The 20,044-nt window shown below is 40.6% G+C and overlaps 1 protein-coding gene across 27 annotated transcripts in view; it reads left to right on the top strand.

Moving 5' to 3' along the window:
• ANK3 (ankyrin 3) overlaps nucleotides 1-20,044 on the top strand; it is a 1,924,186-nt gene that overhangs the window by 994,722 nt on the left and 909,420 nt on the right. The gene's annotated exons all lie outside the window — the stretch shown is intronic.

The raw sequence follows: 20,044 nt of genomic DNA, 5'->3' as shown, positions 1-20,044 counted from the left end.
AAAATACTACACCCCAGCATGACCCTACACTACGCAAACACTACAACACTACCCAAAACCCTAAAACATTACACCCCAGCATGACCCTACACTATGCAAACACTACAACACTACCCTAAACCCTAAAACACTACCCCCAGCATGACCCTACACTACACAAACACTACAACACAACCCTAAACCCTAAAACACTACCCCCAGCATGACCCTACACTACGCAAACACTACAACACAACCCTAAACCCTAAAACACTACCCCCAGCATGACCCTACACTACGCAAACACTACAACACTACCCTAAACCCTAAAACACTACCCCCAGCATGACCCTACACTACGCAAACACTACAACACTACCCAAAACCCTAAAACACTACACCCCAGCATGACCCTACACTACGCAAACACTACAACACTACCCTAAACCCTAAAACACTACCCCCAGCATGACCCTACACTACGCAAACACTACAACACTACCCAAAACCCTAAAACACTACACCCCAGCATGACCCTTCACTACGCAAACACTACAACACTACCCTAAACCCTAAAACACTACCCCCAGCATGACCCTACACTACGCAAACACTACAACACTACCCTAAACCCTAAAACACTACCCCCAGCATGACCCTACACTACGCAAACACTACAACACTACCCTAAACCCTAAAATACTACACCCCAGCATGACCCTACACTACGCAAACACTACAACACTACCCAAAACCCTAAAACACTACACCCCAGCATGACCCTACACTACGCAAACACTACAACACTACCCTAAACCCTAAAACACTACCCCCAGCATGACCCTACACTACACAAACACTACAACACAACCCTAAACCCTAAAACACTACCCCCAGCATGACCCTACACTACGCAAACACTACAACACAACCCTAAACCCTAAAACACTACCCCCAGCATGACCCTACACTACGCAAACACTACAACACTACCCTAAACCCTAAAACACTACCCCCAGCATGACCCTACACTACGCAAACACTACAACACTACCCAAAACCCTAAAACACTACACCCCAGCATGACCCTACACTACGCAAACACTACAACACTACCCTAAACCCTAAAACACTACCCCCAGCATGACCCTACACTACGCAAACACTACAACACTACCCAAAACCCTAAAACACTACACCCCAGCATGACCCTACACTACGCAAACACTACAACACTACCCTAAACCCTAAAACACTACCCCCAGCATGACCCTACACTACGCAAACACTACAACACTACCCTAAACCCTAAAACACTACCCCCAGCATGACCCTACACTACGCAAACACTACAACACTACCCAAAACCCTAAAACACTACACCCCAGCATGACCCTACACTACGCAAACACTACAACACTACCCAAAACCCTAAAACACTACACCCCAGCATGACCCTACACTACGCAAACACTACAACACTACCCCCAGCATGACCCTACAATACGCAAACACTACAACACTACCCAAAACCCTAAAACACTACCCCCAGCATGACCCTACACTACGCAAACACTACAACACTACCCTAAACCCTAAAATACTACACCCCAGCATGACCCTACACTACGCAAACACTACAACACTACCCAAAACCCTAAAACACTACCCCCAGCATGACCCTACACTACGCAAACACTACAACACTATCCTAAACCCTAAAACACTACGCCCAGCATGACCCTACACTACGCAAACACTACAACACTACCCTAAACCCTAAAACACTAGCCCCAGCATGACCCTACACTACGCAAACACTACAACACAACCCTAAACCCTAAAACACTACCCCCAGCATGACCCTACACTACGCCAACACTACCCTAAACCCTAAAACACTACCCCCAGCATGACCCTACACTACGCAAACACTACAACACAACCCTAAACCCTAAAACACTACCCCCAGCATGACCCTACACTAAACAACCACCACAACTCTACACTACACTAACACAACACTACACTACACAACACTACACTACACAATCACTAACCCATGAAAAAATTAACACAAACCCACTTACCTCTCTCGTCATCGTGGTTTTCACAACGCAAATGCATTTACCATACATGCCTTTAAAACGTAATTCTTTGTAAAGGCATGCGCGATAAATGCACATGCGTTTTGAAAAAATGCGGGATAATGGTATGCGAGGTCAATGACCTTGCGGGATAATGGTATGCGGACTGAAAGTCTGCGGGATAAAAAATGCGGGAAAATGGCTGCAAACCATTATTAGCAGCAGACTTCCCTGGTGAGCACTAGCTTTACTACAGTGATCTAATGAGCAACTAGAGTGCTAACATTCAGAATTTATGGCAAATGTGTGACACATCTGAATGCCTTCTTGATAGAACCAAAGTAAACAAGCATTGAAAATGCAATAGATCTCGCCCTCGTTTAAGTTAAAGCCATTCTGTTTGTAATGAGGTGGCTTTTTAGCTTTGCTTTTATTAGTGTTTTTAAAACTTTCATGTAAATAGCATGCATATGTATGCATATATGTATATGTATGCATGCATTTATATTTATATAGATATGCAGATTATATATGTTTATATATGTATATTACCTACTGGCGATAGCCAGTGGGTATATATAGTTAGGATTTTTTCTTTATGGGATTTCTGAAAATTCTATGTCTAATAGAGATGTGAGATGTCATCAGTGATGTCATTTGAGATGTCATCAGTGATGTCATCAGTGATGTCACTGACCATGTCATGAATGATGTAATATGTGACATCATCAGCAGTGGATTGCGGGTGCGCGATATATAGTTAGTGCAACTAACTATATATGGAATTTCATTGGTTTTATGTCAATAAAATGTCCAGCTAACTATATATGGTCTCTAACCTATGGTTTTTTCAGTGAATATATATATATATATCAGGCTTGGAGGGGGTCACCCCCCCAGAACTATAAATATATATATATATATTTATTGTTCTGGGGGGTGACCCCCTCCAAGCCCGCTCTCCTTTTCTTGGGTCTGTTTTGGGGACAAACCCCATTTGTCCCCAAAAAAAACCCATTAAAAGTCCCCCTACCACCTTTTTACCATTACCTGAACCCTAACAAAAACGTTCACCTTAAACTCCATCCACCCCTTTTTCAAAAATTATCCTTACCTCCCTTTACCTATACCCACCCTAAATGTAACCGTGCCCCTTTTACTTCTACCCTCCCCATAAGCCTAAAAAACCCCTTTACCATCACCCCCTTTCACTCTAGAATTACCCTTGACAACTTTACTTCTACCCACGCCTTCACCCTAAAATCACCCTTACTCCCATTTACCTCTACTTGTTCCTTAACCAATTTAAAAAAAAATAACATTAAAATAGCTGTATTTAAAAAAAGACATAACTGAGGAGTAAAACACTGCGCTGCAAAAGATGTGCGGTAAGGGTAAAAAGCCATTAAAGTCAACTGCATGGTTAAGACTGCGGGAAAAAGGCCATGCGGGGTAAAGACTGCTGGGTAAACGTTACATACTAGAATAATAGATCATTGTTGGCACTTAATACTGTGTATTTTGCATGTTGTTGAAAATGTAAATGCCTCTGAATATCCCCTCCAAAAGTAAAGAGCAGGATTTTATGTGGTAAACAACATTTTTCATACAATACATGACAACAATATTTGTGAATCCTCCTGTGTGCCTGCCTTGGCACAATAAAGCTCTACCCATTGGCGCTGCAACTACTTATCTTATTTTTAACGTCATTGGGCTGAAGTGCCAAGATATGCTGCCTTGAAAGCTTAAACTAGACATGAACATTATTTGTTAGGTACATGCATATATTTTCTAAATCGTAGATGGGCATTTGAAGTATATGATCTCCTCACTGATCAAATATTCTTTTTCAAGCCTGTCACAAATGTCAACAGGAATTGGTGATAGATTGGTATTGCCACTAACCATTCTGTAGTACTTGGTTTGTTTGCCCATTGTTGGAATGCAGAACAATGTCATACATTCGCCCCAGTACAGAGATCTGGGCCTGAATCCATTGTTTCTTTGCTCACCATGCCATTCCAGTTTGGACCCAGCCGTATGCAAATCAGTCTTGAACCTGCGCCCAATGGGAACAGTCCAGCCTGAACTACCAGGCCAGGGCCTCCCTGAACCGGAAACAAGCATCCTAGGACTGGTTTCGGGGTTTCACCCCTCATCAGCCAGGATAGCTTGACTCCAGTTGCATGGCGAAGTGAGCTAAACAACGATGATGGATTCAACCCAGATCTGTGACTGGGGGTGAGTATCTGATCAGTTTCAGCGCTCCGTCCATCATCTCCTTGTGTTTCACCCTAAATTGGCATGGTATGCCCAGACGTGGGTCCCTTGCTCACTTTGCCTCTGGATTCAAGCTAGCCTGGCTGATGAGGGCTGTTAGCCCGAAACCGGTCCCAGGATTCTTGTTTCTGATCCAGGAAAGACATGGCTTGGCAATTTGGGCTGGACTGTTCACATGAGGCACAGGGTCAAGACTGATTTGATATAGCTGTGTATGAACTGGGGTGGCAAAGTTAGCTAGACAACGATGATGGATTCAAACCAGATCTGTGACTGGGGGTGAGTATCTGAAAAGTTTCAGCGCTCCGTTCATCATCTCCTTGTGTTTGCATTGTTGTAGCACAGCCTCTGACTTTGGTGATCAAATCTAAATCTCCTTTAGGTACTTGGTCAATACCTTAGTAGCATAACAGGAGGACGCACCTGCACAGTCCTATCTCCTAGCTTTTCCTTCCTTATACTGAAAAGCATCGGGCACAAGAAGAAAACTGGGCCACACCATAGTACATAGGCCTTGGTGGTCATACTGGGTAGCTGAAAATTTGCCCTCTAGCAAATATGGTCAGGTATTGCCTAGTCCCCACTCCCAAACACCCTGATTTGATAGCAGACCCCAGACCATCTACCCCAGAGAGGATATATTTTCAGCACCCTCTGGAGCGGCGACCAGTAAGGAGACTGCATCGTCGCTCCGCAACCCGTTTTAAAGGGGCGAGGTCCGACGCAAACTGGTTCCCCTCTGACCCAGAAGTGCTTAATGCACTTCCGGGTCACCGCACCAGGCGGACCAATGCTCAAGCTTGTTTAGGGTTTGGTGCCATTGGCGTCACTCGCCACTGTCACCAGTCCAGTCCCCTACCGCGGGGACCGGCACACCACTCTAGGCATGGCATCCCCGAGTCGAGGGGGCCTTGGCATTGCATCTGGTGTTCTGAAGCCAGTACGCACACTTGAAAAGCTTTCCCACAGTCACTTAGAGCTAGTGAAACGTCACATATTTTGCCTTCATCCACCATTCTGAGCAAAGGTCAGTCCACAGGGTTGTTTAATGTAATGTGAGTAGGAACAGTATTTAAATGCCACTCTCAAAGCCTGTTACTGGCAGCCTTCTCCATACATTTGTTTCTTTTCGTTACTATGAACACATTTATTTATTATTTGTTTTCAGAACATTTGAAAACAAAACATTGCAGGAGTAAGATTGCACATTTGCATCCGTCGAAATGGTCTAGTGCCTTGCCAATGTTGTATAAGCCCGTTGGCAAGGAAACTACTAAAATTCGTGTAGACTTATTCAATTTGTAGCTTTGCCCCAGTAGTTTTCCAGGAGGTTGGATATTATACCATCATTTCTTGATTAGCCAAGTATTAAAAACAGGTTCAGAATTAAAACTCAATGTTTGATTGGGAACGCAGCATCAAAATTTGAATTCCTCTCTCAGACATACTCCATTAAATGTAGGTTTTTGAGACATAGCCTTGTTGTGTTCACATTTGATTTATGAAAAAACTCTTAATTGGGATTGTGGCTGAGCGGACTTGGCACACAGCATGTGCCATATTCATTGACACTGCAAGGCGACAGCGCCCAGTGGCAGTCCTGACGCGTGGGATCCATGACAGATTTTGAAGATAGTCTCTGAATATGTAGATTAGCTCAACTGCGTTTCATTGCTTGCAAATCTATCTTATGTCGCTATAAAAAAAAACTGACATTAGCCCAGCCATTTTGGTTTCAATGTGTGCATCACTGTAGTTGTCTGATTTTTGTGAAATGCCCGTTGAGTCGTATGCGGCAATGATCAGTGTGAATTTGAAGGCTGATATTTATTTGTGAATTTTATAATAACCCAAATAAATATTTTAATGGGTTTAGTGACACACACCATTGCCATGCCAACACCAATATTGAACAGCTTTTTCTGTGGGCTGTTTTGAGCGGTTTTTGACATGTGCTTCAAACATATTTCTCATCTGGCCCTTTTGACAGTGCTGCTCCCTTGAGACTGGCATTGGGAGGAAAGATGCTGAAACAACCAGTAATCAGCCTGCCTACTGCATTAAGCAACTACTCAAACATAGCAGTCGATCTAAAGTCCCCAGCCAGTAGACCATAATGATGAGAACCTGACAAGCCGGTGCATGTCAACATCAGGGATGTTTGCAGTCCTCGAAAATCCATACAGCAGAAAACACAGGGTCGAGCACTTGTGTACCGCTTGGAAGCCACTGTGGTCCCTGCTAAATGACACATTAAAAATATTCAATATTTTCCTGGCGCGTAAAGTTTCTGAGACACAAATGCTTGGAGTGATCAGCAGCACCTTGTCCTTTTCAAGGTGGAGGCATGAATCCCTCAGATTGTGTTTTATGTGTACCAGTGGCCCACCCCCTCCCCCCAGAGTTCCCATGCTCACTTAGGGATTTATTTATTTATTTCATTTATAAAGTTTTATATAGCGCGAACAAGATCCCGAAGGATATCAGAGCGCTTTACATTAGGATGGAAAGAAGGACGTAAATGCAATATCTACATCAAGTAGGAGTAAAAACAGGAATGATCGCAGATTACAAGACAATTGCAACATGGAATATATATACTTTTTAATTTTGGAAATACATCTCATTCAACCAAACAAAAGCTTTTCATTCACTAGGTTGGGCTACAAATATGGGAGCAACTCACAGGTAAATGGAGAGCTACAATTAGCTCCCGAGCTACTTTATTTTTGACAAGTGCATTATCTTGTTTCAGGCTCTAGTACCTAGATTTTGTGTGGCTGTGGGATAGCTTGCCATAATCCCCTTCCTGGGATCAATTCCAATCACTTGAGATGACACCTGAAAAACAGAACCCTTTAGGCTTGCTTTCCTTGCGGGCCTGTCTGATTCTGAGGGGCAAAGACTGCAGAACATCAGCAGTGGCCACCTACCCAACCCGACTGGACACATTCGGCCCCTATCTCACTCTTCTTCAGATTGGACAGGCTAATATCAACGTTGTTCTTTGAAGTAATACACCTAGCCCATAAGAGAACTCCTGAATAAATAAGTAACAGGAATCCGTTACATCTCTTTGGGGGTAAATAACATGAGAGGAGTTTTGAACCTGCGTGCGAGACCTACACAGATGAAGTTCAGTGCCTCTAGTAGAATAGTTGCTTTGAACGTTCACCCTGTGTAGAGGCAGTCCTCTTTCTCAAGGGTTAGGAGAGTGAAGGTCTTGACTGGTGTAACCCACTGGGCTGATGAGCAGATGGGATGGGGTGTGCATGACTAGTGATGTATGTACAAATCTAACCCACAATTGAGAGAAGCAATGGCCCCAGCCATCACAGAGAACACATACACATGTAAAACATTACTGAGATTAAGCGTATGAAGGTAATAGGCAATCTGAAACCTCCATTTTATTATTAAACCTTCCTGCTTCATTCATGTAAATTAACTGTAATTGGTTTAGCAGCCTATATTGCAACTTAATAAAAGCTTTCATAAAAGAGGGTGTTTTCCCTGACTCCCTCAAGGCAAGTCACATTACTCCTGTACCGAATAAGCCTCAGGAATATCCCAATAATTGGGGAGAGGATGTGGTCTCACAGCTAGACTGCCGACTTTGGAGCTGGGAAACCAAGGCTCGAGCCTCTGGGTCGACTCCATATCCGGTGATTCTCTACAAATCACTTAATCTCCCCGTGCCTACAAAAAAAAATGAATGTGTCTTGTGTAACATAACTGGTGCTCATGTAAAGTGCTCCAATTCCTTCTGGTCGAGTTCGTGCTATATAAATCTGCAAAAATAATAAATAAAAATAACATTGCCAACTACGCTATTGTCCCAAATTTGACATGTTTGGGTAAGGTTCTTGAAAAATAAATAGTCACATTGAAACACATCAGGCCTATTCAATGAGTTAAGTCAACATGTGAATTTACTACTAGTACATTTACTCTTATGCCATTCACCATTTACAAGGTTGCTTAAACATACAGACTTATTTGTCACCACCACCGCCTGAAATAGGAGGCAGAGTCAGTAAAAACATCAGTTACAACTGTAAACATCCTACTAGTAGTGACTTTATGACTGTATTTGATATTTGCCAGAGATCTTCACAAGGGGGGTAGAGATCTCCTTATGGGAAAATATAGGGAAAGTGTAGTTAAATAAAAATTAAGTTAGAAATAATATCTTTCTTAAACAATATTATTAATTCATCTTTTATATTTATTTTACATGTAGAGCAATACAAAGTTACAGCATTAATAACATCAGACAGTGTTTTAATTAATTTCACAAACATATAGTAAGAATATTAACTTAGTCTGAAGTCGTGTGTTTGACCATTGTCTTAGGCTATTAAAAAGTATATTTTGTATTATTGATTGTACAATGCTTTTCTTAGCAGACAAAATCCCTATGTATCTGTCTCTGCAAACTTCTCTTAATATTACCCACTAGAGCCTTTACAAAAAATGGATTTTCAAAGATTCAACATTGTAATTAAAATCTATATGTTTTCACTACACAATTGTTTTTAGTTTTATAAGTCAGAAAATAATTGTTCGAGGCATATGAGCTGCAGATTACACACTGTGCATAGATGGCCACCTAGTGTTGGGCCCGGATGTTTGCAGTTTGTTTTGTTGTAGAAAAGTCTTTGGAAGTCCGGTCTTTTGGTGCGGAGGGAGGCTTCGGCACCGAAACGGTCTCTTTTGGTTTTTTGGCAATGTCCTTAACCGGAGAAGCAGGAGTCTTTTTCGGCTCCGATGATTTTTTCGGCTCCGGTGATTTTCGGCTCCGGTATATTTTTTGGATCAGATGTTTTTTTCGGTTCCGGTGGTCTTTTTGAATCCGAAGTGGGTTTGCTTGGTTCCGACCTAGGTTTCGGTGCCGAAGGAGTAGTGGTAGGCTTCGGCGCAGGTGGTTTGGATGTCGACGGGGCCGGTGACGTTGTATTTTCGGTGCCGGTAGGTGTGTGTCGGCACCGTGGGAAGGCCGACTCGAGCCCGAGTCGCCTGAAGGCTTAGTTAGCTTCTTAGCTGGGCCCGAAGGTGGGGCAGTAGAAGCAGTGTGTCGGTGTGCACCCGAGGGCGAGGGTGTGACCGGGGTCTTCTTTGGATGTGTCGAGGAAGGGTCGGGGTCAACGGTCTTAATTTACGACCCGCTGTGCTGGAGTGATGTCCTCGACGTCTGAATCTTCTGCCTCGGAGTTGCTGTCGACGTCGTATTGTTCTGGGACGTCGACGCCTTCTTCAAAGATGTCGTCCGGAATTGGAGCTGAAGATCGAGCCATTGTTCTCCTAGCTCTTCGGTCCCGGATAGTCTTTTTGGAACGGAAAGAGGCACAAGCGGAACAGTCTCTGGCCTCGTGCTCCGGGGAGAGGCAAAGGTTACACACTTCATGAAGGTCGGTGTGGGGAAACTTCGACCCACATTGAGGACACTTTTAAAATGGCGTCCTTTCCATGAGCTGGAGTCGAGGCCTAGTTAGGCCCGAAGGCCGTCGACGATGACCGGAATCGTAGTCTTTGGTGTTGAAGAGTAGCGTCGACTGGGAAAGCGTTCAAAACTGATTTGTGTAAGTTGGTGAGGATTGCGCGCCGAAGGAAATCGGTTCCAACACGGAGCGCTGGAAACACATCCGAGCCCGGTGGCGGAAAAAAACTATCTTGGGATGAAGCCGATGCCCATGCCCAGTATCATCCAAAGGAGGAGTCACCTATCCCGTGACTTCCAAAGACTTTTCTACAACAAAACAAACTGCAAACATTCGGGCGCAACACTAGGTGGGCATCTATGCACAGTGTGTAACTCTGCAGCTCTACATGCCAAGAACAGATGCATACTGGTAAGTAGCATTTTCCTTCCCTGGATACCAGACTTATATGTTCTTCACTAGTCCCTTAGAAATTGACAATAAACTGTTGAAAGATATATATTTTATTTGAATCAGTCAAATGGCAATCCTTATCAATCACAAGCATAATGTTTACCAAAATGTCTAATGGTTCTGGGGGATGGTTGTTACTGTGCTCGACTGCATAAACATTTTTTTTAGAAACCAGTGTTTTCCAGCATTCTCAGCCAAAATGAACATTTTCCGGTTACACCGGTGAAAAGGAGGCTATGAATGCTCATTTGTTAGGACGAGCGTGTGGCGAGCATCCAGTCGCCGCTCCAGCTCTCATTGTCTTTTGGGCATGCCTTTGTATGCACTAATCTTTCTTCCACAGCTAGTGATTTTTGTGATACAGTCACAGCTAATCCCCCCATATAAAGCACAGAGCCACGTGAGTGGCCACATTAAACAAGCCGAAGCAGCACATCACCAGCATCAAAGGGCGACAACTGACGCACACGTCATGTGCCACCATGCTGCACGCTTTGTGAATGTTTGCAGATAAAACCAAAACGCCAACCTAAAGTCAAAAACTCAGTAAAAAAATATAAATACATTAGGTTTGGGTACTGTTAGAGGACAACATGTATACGTATGTGGGCAAGTAGTGTGTACATATTAAAAGAGCCTCAAAAACGTTAGTGTAAACCTATTGCCAACATTACATCTATTTAGAATGATATAAAAGTGGTCTATTTATTGACATATGTCTGATAAACCTTGTTCTCAAAATATATTTTCTGTGTTGAAGTACATTTTAGACCAGTTCTTCCTCGTGGCTTATTTTAAATAAATCACAGTGTATTGTTTGTCACTAGAAGAACCCATTGCTTTGGATTTATGGTGCAAACCGTTCTCTGGGATATAGGATGTGAACATAACAAAAAGAAATAATAGGAATAAAGTGTGGAATAATGACGAAATCTTGATTCTTATTTCTGTGTGGGTTAAATGCGCGTACATATAAGTTCTTGACAACAGACCGGACATTATCAGTAACATCACAAATTATGTCTTTTATGAGATCACTTCAGCAAATAGAACATTTAGGCACCAGAGAAAACTGGGGCTCATTGGGTAAATGACTGAGACCTTACCATAATTAACTGAGCTCTTGCCACAACCCAATTGAACTGTTCTCATAGGTAGTACTAACCCATCCTCTGAGTAGCATTCTTTTACTTTATGAAGCGTACGTCAAACTCAAAATTCAATTCCTTCAAAGCTACTAGATGACACAAAGCCAATATCATAGTATACAAATTACTAAGCATCCAAAGCAAGGCTGACATGAAGATAGTAAAAATGTATTAACTGATTACCTCTATATGGCCAGCATTGAAAAGCAGAGAACCAGTATGGCTGAAGGAAGCGTATAGGAAGGAATTAAAAAAGTCAATTAATCTAAATAAAGGCTGTGGATCATGATATTTAACTTTTTTAATATCTCAGTTGATGCCAGCAGGAATTGATCACATTTTTCACCAAAAGCACATTCCACAAACTTTGTTTAGCTCTATTATGACCATCGGTCAAGTAGGGTTAAAAGAAGAAACGTTTCTGGGCTGTAGGTGCCTGCAGAGGCTTAAAGCAGAAAGCATTGATGCTCCATCCATGCAGTGGGCCTTAACCAGTTGGCTCCTGAGTCTTGCATTTCTGCAGTTTTCTGCAGTATTTTTTACATAGTTCAAACTCAACCCAAAGGTATATAGTTCAAACTCAACCCAAAGGTATTGGAGCGCTTTGCATGAGCACCAGAAACATTACACAAGGGCATTTTTTTCTGGCATGGAGAGATTTAAGTGATTTTCCCACAATCACAGGATGTTGATTCGATGATAAGACAGGAACTTGGTTCCCCAATTAGAAAGTCAGCACCTCTGGCCATAGTGCCAATTTCTCTCTGAGCATACAGAACTCTCCGGCCACCCTAGGGCACAAATAAACCTCGAAGACCAGTCAGAAAATCTAATATATTTGAATATGATCTTGGATAAAATGGTTTGTGTTTTTCTTTCCAATATTAGGTTTTAGAGATATGTCAATACCCATTAGGCTATGCTATTATTTTTATAGGCGCACAGTGGTGATGCATGTATGCATGTTTGTCGACCTACAATGATCGAAAAGTCAACATTGTAAACACTGAATACCCTATCCTTGTGACATTTAATTTGTTGATTGGATTTTTATTTCACTTGAGGCCATGCCATCTGCTCCTATTATTGTAACCAAGAACATGAGTTCCTGAATCCACATTTGTTCTGTATTGCTTATAACCAATAAAATGCCATATATAAAAGAAAGATTGTTCAGAAGTTTGGATTTGTTTAATGAGAGCTCACAGCAAAGAGGGCTAGGGAAGCGGAACATTCTTCCAAGTTGGAACTAGTGTGCCAAAAAGTGAGATAGATGTCACCTCCTCAGATTGGCACTAAAGTCTCTCCAGGTCTTACCCACAAAAGTGAAATCATGCACCTATATGCAGTTAAGGGTCCGCTTTGGTGATTTATGTGATTCTTGGCACCTAGCCTGAGACTATCAATACTTATAAATTTCACAGACCTTCGCCTAGTACTTGTCTTAGCACCAGTACACTAATTGCCATTGTTCAGTTCCTGCAGTGCTCTGAACACATCAATTTGAGGAAATAGCCACTAAATTTTCCTAGTCTACTCAAGAGACTCTTTAAACTGAACCTCTAATTTCACGATTGTATTATTACTTTGGGGAGGGGTAATGGGAAACTGGTTCTTCACACAAAAAGTTTGCAAAGAACTTTTGTCATTTTAGTAATTTTATTCTACTTCATAGAAGGAACCTACAGATAATCAAAATATTATTAAAGGTGAGTTTTCAGCATCCTGTGATTGGCCAATAATTTTTCAGAAAGACAAAAATCAGTGGAAACTACTATAGATGTTCACAAGAAATATAATTTACTTTTAATCCCCTTAAATCTGGTAATTTAATTCTCTTGAGTCTGGTAAAACTCTTAGACTTGATGGCATCCCAACTGAATTTTTCAAAACGTTTTCCCTGAAATTTTTCAATACTTGTTGAAATGATCAAATTAGTTGGAAAATATTGTTGTTCTTTCTCGTTCCTTCACTGAAGCATTAGTTAAGATCATTATCTAAACCAAATAAACAGTATACACTTTTCTCCAAAGGATCAGTTCTCCATTTAATTCATATTTTGTATAGGTAAATTGCTGTCTCTTATCGCTAGATGTAGTTGTTATATATTGTCTTTGACTGGTATTTTTTCTTCAATAGAGCGTCTTTTGGCCCTAGATACTGAAAACGTGCTAAAAGTAGTTGGGTCTTTTTTTATTTCAAACATTTTTTTCATAGTGGCCTCAACTTTCTAAGTATGATCAAAGTCCTTCAACCTACTTCTACAGCGAGTACGTAAATCAATGGATTTCCCTCTAAATAAATTAAGAGTTAGAGTTTACAGACTTGAATGCCAGTTATTCCTTTCCCCTTTTATTAGCTATTAAACCTCTCCTGTTTCATTCACAAATCCAATATTAACAAGGGAGTGTTAGTAGGGCAGTGTATTAAAAGCCTCAGCTTACTTTGATGATTTTTTTTGTCTCTTATTGATCCTGTGTATGAATTTCTATATACTTAATCTCACTGATGTTTTCTCAGTTTCAGGATATAATTTGCATGGTTAAATGGTACTCGTAATATATGACACTTGCCTCAGTTCAAATATCTTGCTATTTTATGTTCAAATACCATTACAGAGATATTTAAATTGTAAAGGTTTAGCTATTTAAAATGTATGGCTTTAATAAAAATAATTAAGCAGACAATTGATCAATTACTGCCTTTGTTTCTTAATTGGCATGGCAGCATAGAAGTAGCTAATGTGTCAATGCAACACATTATATTTACCTTAAATGCCACCAATTCAGTTTTCCTTACCTTATTAATAAAATTGATAAGATAATTTAAAAAATGTTTGTGATAACCAGAATCTGAGGATTGCATACAAAAAACTGAATGCTAATAAATGTAAGGTTTTTATTTAATTGTTTTGATATACAAGTGTTTATATGTCTCATAAATGGTTTCATATAGAAGATATAATTTAACCTTGCCATTATACTTAGACTCTCACCTTATAAAAACATCTCAGTTATAAAATTGACTAAATTAGCTCTTTTTTAAATTTTACTCAGCATTTCTTAGTGGTGTTAGATTAATTAAGATATGTATTTAAGGCATAATCCAGTGGTTCGTAAAGAAAAGAAGCAAAATATAAAATTGAAAGCTTTAAAATGATATGTAAATGTGAAGGAATTTGAAATTGGAGGCTAAACATCACGTTGGTTTCCTCAGACTGATTTATGGGAGCAGTGCAAATGTATCAAACAGAATATAGTATGATCAATGGGTGGCCTCAGCTGAATTTAGAAAAGCCCAAACCTTACTATTAGAATGACAATTTAGATTTTTTAGATTAGTTTGTAAATTAAAGAAAATGTTTCATCCTTTGTGTATTTTTTTGATAAATGTTTGCTTCTGTCTTATTTTGTATTGTTTTGAGGTTCAAGTCATTGAAATTGCTTAAGCTGGGGTCCTTGGCTTCCAGGAATGACTCAGTGGTGGTCCCGGTATTCCAATAATGATTTAGCATGGGCTCCAGAATACCAGTAATGATTAAGTGAGGTCTATAGAAGTCACAAGGTTAAGAGCCACTGGCAAAAAACATTGCTGACACCCGCATTACATTTAGATTTTGGAAAATTATGATTGAAGTATTTATTTTTATTTACATGATATATGTCAAAGTGAAATATTTCTACCTTTTGATGAAAAACAAATAAGTTTAATCCGCTTTACAAAAATTCTTACAATATAAGATATTATATAATGTTATTCTTATACTTTTTATGGATTTTTTACCCTGAAGCACAGGGAGTTAACGCAGAGCATTTCACGGGCATGTCTTATTTTTTCCTGAGGGTACTGCTAGTATTTATATGTTTGTTCCAAATGGGTAAAAAGAGTATAAAAAAAAAAACTCCAGATGAATACTGAGAGCCTTCCGACACTGTTAAGCCAGCTGCCCTACAGTGGATGGCTGCTGGCTAAAGGTTTTTAACAGTGAAGCCTGCTGAGGCTTCACCATCAGCAACACAGACGTTTACCCCCACCCCTACTGTGGTTGCTTCGAGTTTCTGATGACTGCACAATAGACATCAAAATCATACACTGATCCTGCATAGCTAAAAAGCAACTGCTCGCCATATACAGAATATGATGCTTACTGGGCAGGGGTTCCGCAATGCCTCCTTTGCATTTTGAACTACTTTTCTAGCCAGCTCTATACATAACTTTAATTGCACTGGCTAGTGGGTGTAGCCTTCCCCAATGAGTGGGGATGGATCGGTACCTCGAGCACAGGGAGGGGTCTGCGTTAATGCTGAAAAGATGTATGAAGTGTTAAGTAGACTTTCCCCTTGTCTGTGGTATATGTGCAAAGCAGATCTTAGCCATGTCGTTTTTTAACCCAAAATGTCATACCCCTTGAGGAGGACATTGTAGATCACACACCGCTGCTCGCTCAGGCTTAATGCAGGGTGAACTAGTTGTGATGGCAGTGTTAAAAGTCCTGTGGAAGTCAGATTGAAAGCAAAATTTCAGGTTGAGGTACTGGACCCCATTAAAGAAAGGGTTGGCAATAAGAAAGTGGGCAGCTTCGACCTGAAAGTCTCGGTCCTGGTATCCAGGAGAGAAACAGAGTTTGGAGACTTAAAAAGAAATATTGAAGTTTGATTTCTGGGGTTCCAGCTTATTATTATCGTCATCATTAAGCCTAATAATAATAATAACAATATTTATTTATTGAACTCGCATCCAGCCCAAAGGTCATTTTTGGCGCTAACTGCTCAAACGCCTAAAATTACAAGAAAGAAAGGACAAAGTTGCAGAAGAGCAAGTTAGCAAAACAGGAAGATTTTGATAGTTTTGCTGAAGTCTACATGACTCTGACCATTATGTAAAGGAATAGGCAAGCCAAATATAGTTTTGGTCCTGGACACCAGGCAAAACTAAAATCAGCCCTGGCAAAAATGCTCGTACCAGCTCCAGGCCGCACAAAACAATGATTTAGAATGAGGTAATCGTAGAGGCATGTTTGAATCAGGATAGGCCATCATCCTGCTCTGAAAGCAGCCTCCCACCCTCAAGTCCACCAGGAAGAGTGACAGAATGGCCAGTCCAGCCTTGGTAGACACCTGATGGCTCTGCCCCTACAATCCAGGCACGCCTTATCCTAAGGACATGTTGCAATAAGGTATGGTCTGAGCGAATGGCACTGCCACAAAGTGGCGTGCCTAGGGAATCTATCACTAAAATAAGATATAGCCAGACCTTGGCATACTTTGAGCATGTAGCAAGCCACCAGGAAATGTATATACTGAATAACAAGTAACAAATAGAGCGTTCTCCTTCCTAACTGAAGACACATGATCATATTTCATCAAAACTACAGGCTTCCAAAATTCAAACTATTGAACGTGCTGAAGATGTATTAAAATGGTGTCTGGGAAGCCCAGATATAGGCCGGTGAAATATTCATTGCATGCTGAGATGACGGAACACGCTGTGATTTGGGGGTGAAGAGGAAGATATAATCCATTAAAATATAGAGCAGCAGGGAAAGAGGAGTAAGGGATCCTGTAAATACGGAGATTAAATGACAGGATACCAAAGTATCTCAATGCCATGTAGACTTTTTTTGGACATTTTAATGCATATTTTATTAAGGTTATTTTTAATTGACAAACTATAGTAATACAAATGATAAATAACTTGTGTGAGACTTGACTTTTGACGTTCTTATTGAAAGATTTTACTTAGATTTGCTTATAACACTTGGATGACTCATGTCTCATCCAGTGAAACTATGTTTCATCAAGACAATTCCGAAACAATTAAAATGTATTCGAATAAATGAAACTCTAATGCACATTCCCTATGGCATCAACCTTTTACTGGCATTATTGTGCTGTGGAAATTCAATATTGCATCTTAAAATAAATTTAGACAATTGGCTGTAGCTCATATAATATTAGACTCTCATTTTTGATTTGTATATGTTGTATTTTATTTTGCGTTACATTTCAGTTGTGCTCGCCTGTAGTTGTAACTGAGAAGTATTAGCATAATTTCAGTGCCTTCTTTCTCTCCAAATACATTTTCGCTTCAGCTGATGTTTCTGATGATGAGTCACCAGGCTTGTGCATTTGCATATTGATTATATCCTTCTGGATCCTATTGTAATGATTCAGTTTAAGCATGTATCTCATTGCTTGATTTCTTATGGTCCTTAGTTGCATTTTACATCATACTGTGTGTATTGCTTTGTACCTCAATGTGTATGTACATGTTTGTATATATGTATATAAATAGATACACAGATATAGATGTATGCCACCCAAGTGAAAAAAGATGTCCCGATATGGAATGAAGTGAGCTTTATTGACACATTTATCAATACAGTCAAGAGGTCAAATTGAATATTATCACTAAACCTACTTAACCATTTTTCCAGAACAAAGTTGCACCTCTGTAGTTAAGGTCGATGCCTTACTCTACAGTAAATACCATATTAGCACTACTAATAAAATTACCCTCCCTATGATCAATTTAAACCATTTTGCTACAGATTGGTCAGACGGTCTAAAGATATTTAGGGGATAGTCCAAAAAGAGGTAATTTTTCCTTTTAACTTGATGATTGGCAAATTTCCTTATGAGCAACTCAAACACAGATAAACGGAAGTCTACCAAATATTTAACGTCAGGCGGTCTTTCAGTCATTCAAGGACTTTCCTTGTTTCAGTGAATTTCTAACCAGCCTTTTTGAAGTACTGACCGAAATGCAAGTCTCTCATTTGCATGCTGCAGTGTTGTTCATGACAGTCAATATTCATGAACGATGGAAAGTAGTGACAAGGTACATGTGCAGAATTGGCACATGCGTGCTTTTGTTCTTGCAGAATTTATTTGCAAATATTGACTGTTGTTAATTTAAAAGTTCACGAACCTCAAAATCTACACTTCTGGGAAATTTGGCATGGGTAATGTCACGCCCAGGCAGTGCGAACTTTCATCATAGCACAGCGACATACCCAACTCATATAGGATATGTAACATAAACAAACTTTCAAGTTCACAACCATTGGTTAAAATACTTAAATGGGATAGGCTTGGCCAAAGCCTATAGTCAAGTTGTCCATGACTTGACAGGCCCAAATGTCACACATACCACATTAATATACAAAGTATTAGTTATATTCGGTTTGAACAAAATGTATACCAATGTTGGCGAACAACATATAAAATATGTGGACTCCAGGGCACAGGTAATCCGCGCAGCTCCAGAACGAGAGGGCGTGTCCCTTCGCCAGCACCTGCAGCTGGCAACACATACCAACCAGGCTCTCTCCTCTCGTACGAAAAGAGTGTGACACTGCTCCGGGGGTAAATCAGGAACGGCTTTATTTTAAAAACAGCGCTGGCAATAGAGAGTCTCTGGAAACGCAGGGCAGACGCGTTTTAGCCTCAATGGCTTCATCAGTGCCCCTCCAGATTGTTTGTTGCTCTTCCGGGGTTTCCTTTCTTATAGTTCTTCTGATCCTGACCACTCCCAGTCACATGATCAAGTCCCACCCTTGCCTCACAGGTGCAGGACACTAAGCGCTCCTCACTTGCACTGAATGGGCACTTGCGAAGGACTCCACTAACCACAATGCAGCAGTGCAAGTGAGGAGCGCTTGGTGTCCTGCACCTGTGAGGCAAGGGTGGGGCTTGATCATGTGACTGGGAGTGGTCACGATCAGAAGAACTATAAGAAAGGAAACCCCGGAAGAGCAACAACCAATCTGGATGGGCACTGATGAAGCCATTGAGACGGAAACACGTCTGCCCTGCGTTTCCAGAGACTCTCTATTACCAGCGCTGTTTTTAAAATAAAGCCGTTCCTGATTTACCCCCGGAGCAGTGTCACACTCTTTTCGTACGAGAGGGGAGAGCCTGGTTGGAACATATAAAATATATGAACAAAACGTGGTGTAGGAGACAGCCATGCCCTGGTGGTCCCTGCTGCAGAAACACCCACATAAACATACATTGAATGCTCTATTTGATTGGAAAACAAACATTCTGTAATATTCTCAGACAATTAATATTTCAATGATGTCCACGTGACAAGTACACATGATGCACCTATCACATACTTGCAAATAGACCGCAAGCCATGTTGTGTTCTGCAACCAAATAATATAATACAAATGATATCATATGCACCACAAATGCTGTGTTATTGTTCATAAATTCCATTCGTATGAATAAATTGCTTGTGATGTGCCCCAGATGTGTCATAATATCTTTGAGTATGGCTAACACATCTCAAACATTTTACTTGAGACATGCCACTCAATTTTAAATAATATTTAGTTATCAAAGAGCAGTCCCTTTGTATTGTACTTATATGGATAATGTAACAGTGGATAATTCAATAGAATGACATGTCCACATGTAATAACTGCTTTAGTAATGGTATTGTACCATTTGGTCTATGTATGTATAAAATTACAGAAAAGATAAATAGCAACAATCAGTGTTTGCATAACTTTTTTGGTCTGTGTAAAATATAAGCATTGACACCCCAAAAACAATCAGTCAGTCAGTCAGTCAGTCAGTCAGTCAAATTATCTTTATTCGGCTTTTTTTAAAAACCATACAAAGAGATAAACGGTAAAATACAT

The sequence above is a fragment of the Lissotriton helveticus genome, chromosome 5_1 (assembly GCF_964261635.1).
Source record: "Lissotriton helveticus chromosome 5_1, aLisHel1.1, whole genome shotgun sequence".
Lineage (NCBI taxonomy): Eukaryota > Metazoa > Chordata > Amphibia > Caudata > Salamandridae > Lissotriton > Lissotriton helveticus.
This window is presented reverse-complemented; position numbering and strand designations above follow the sequence as displayed.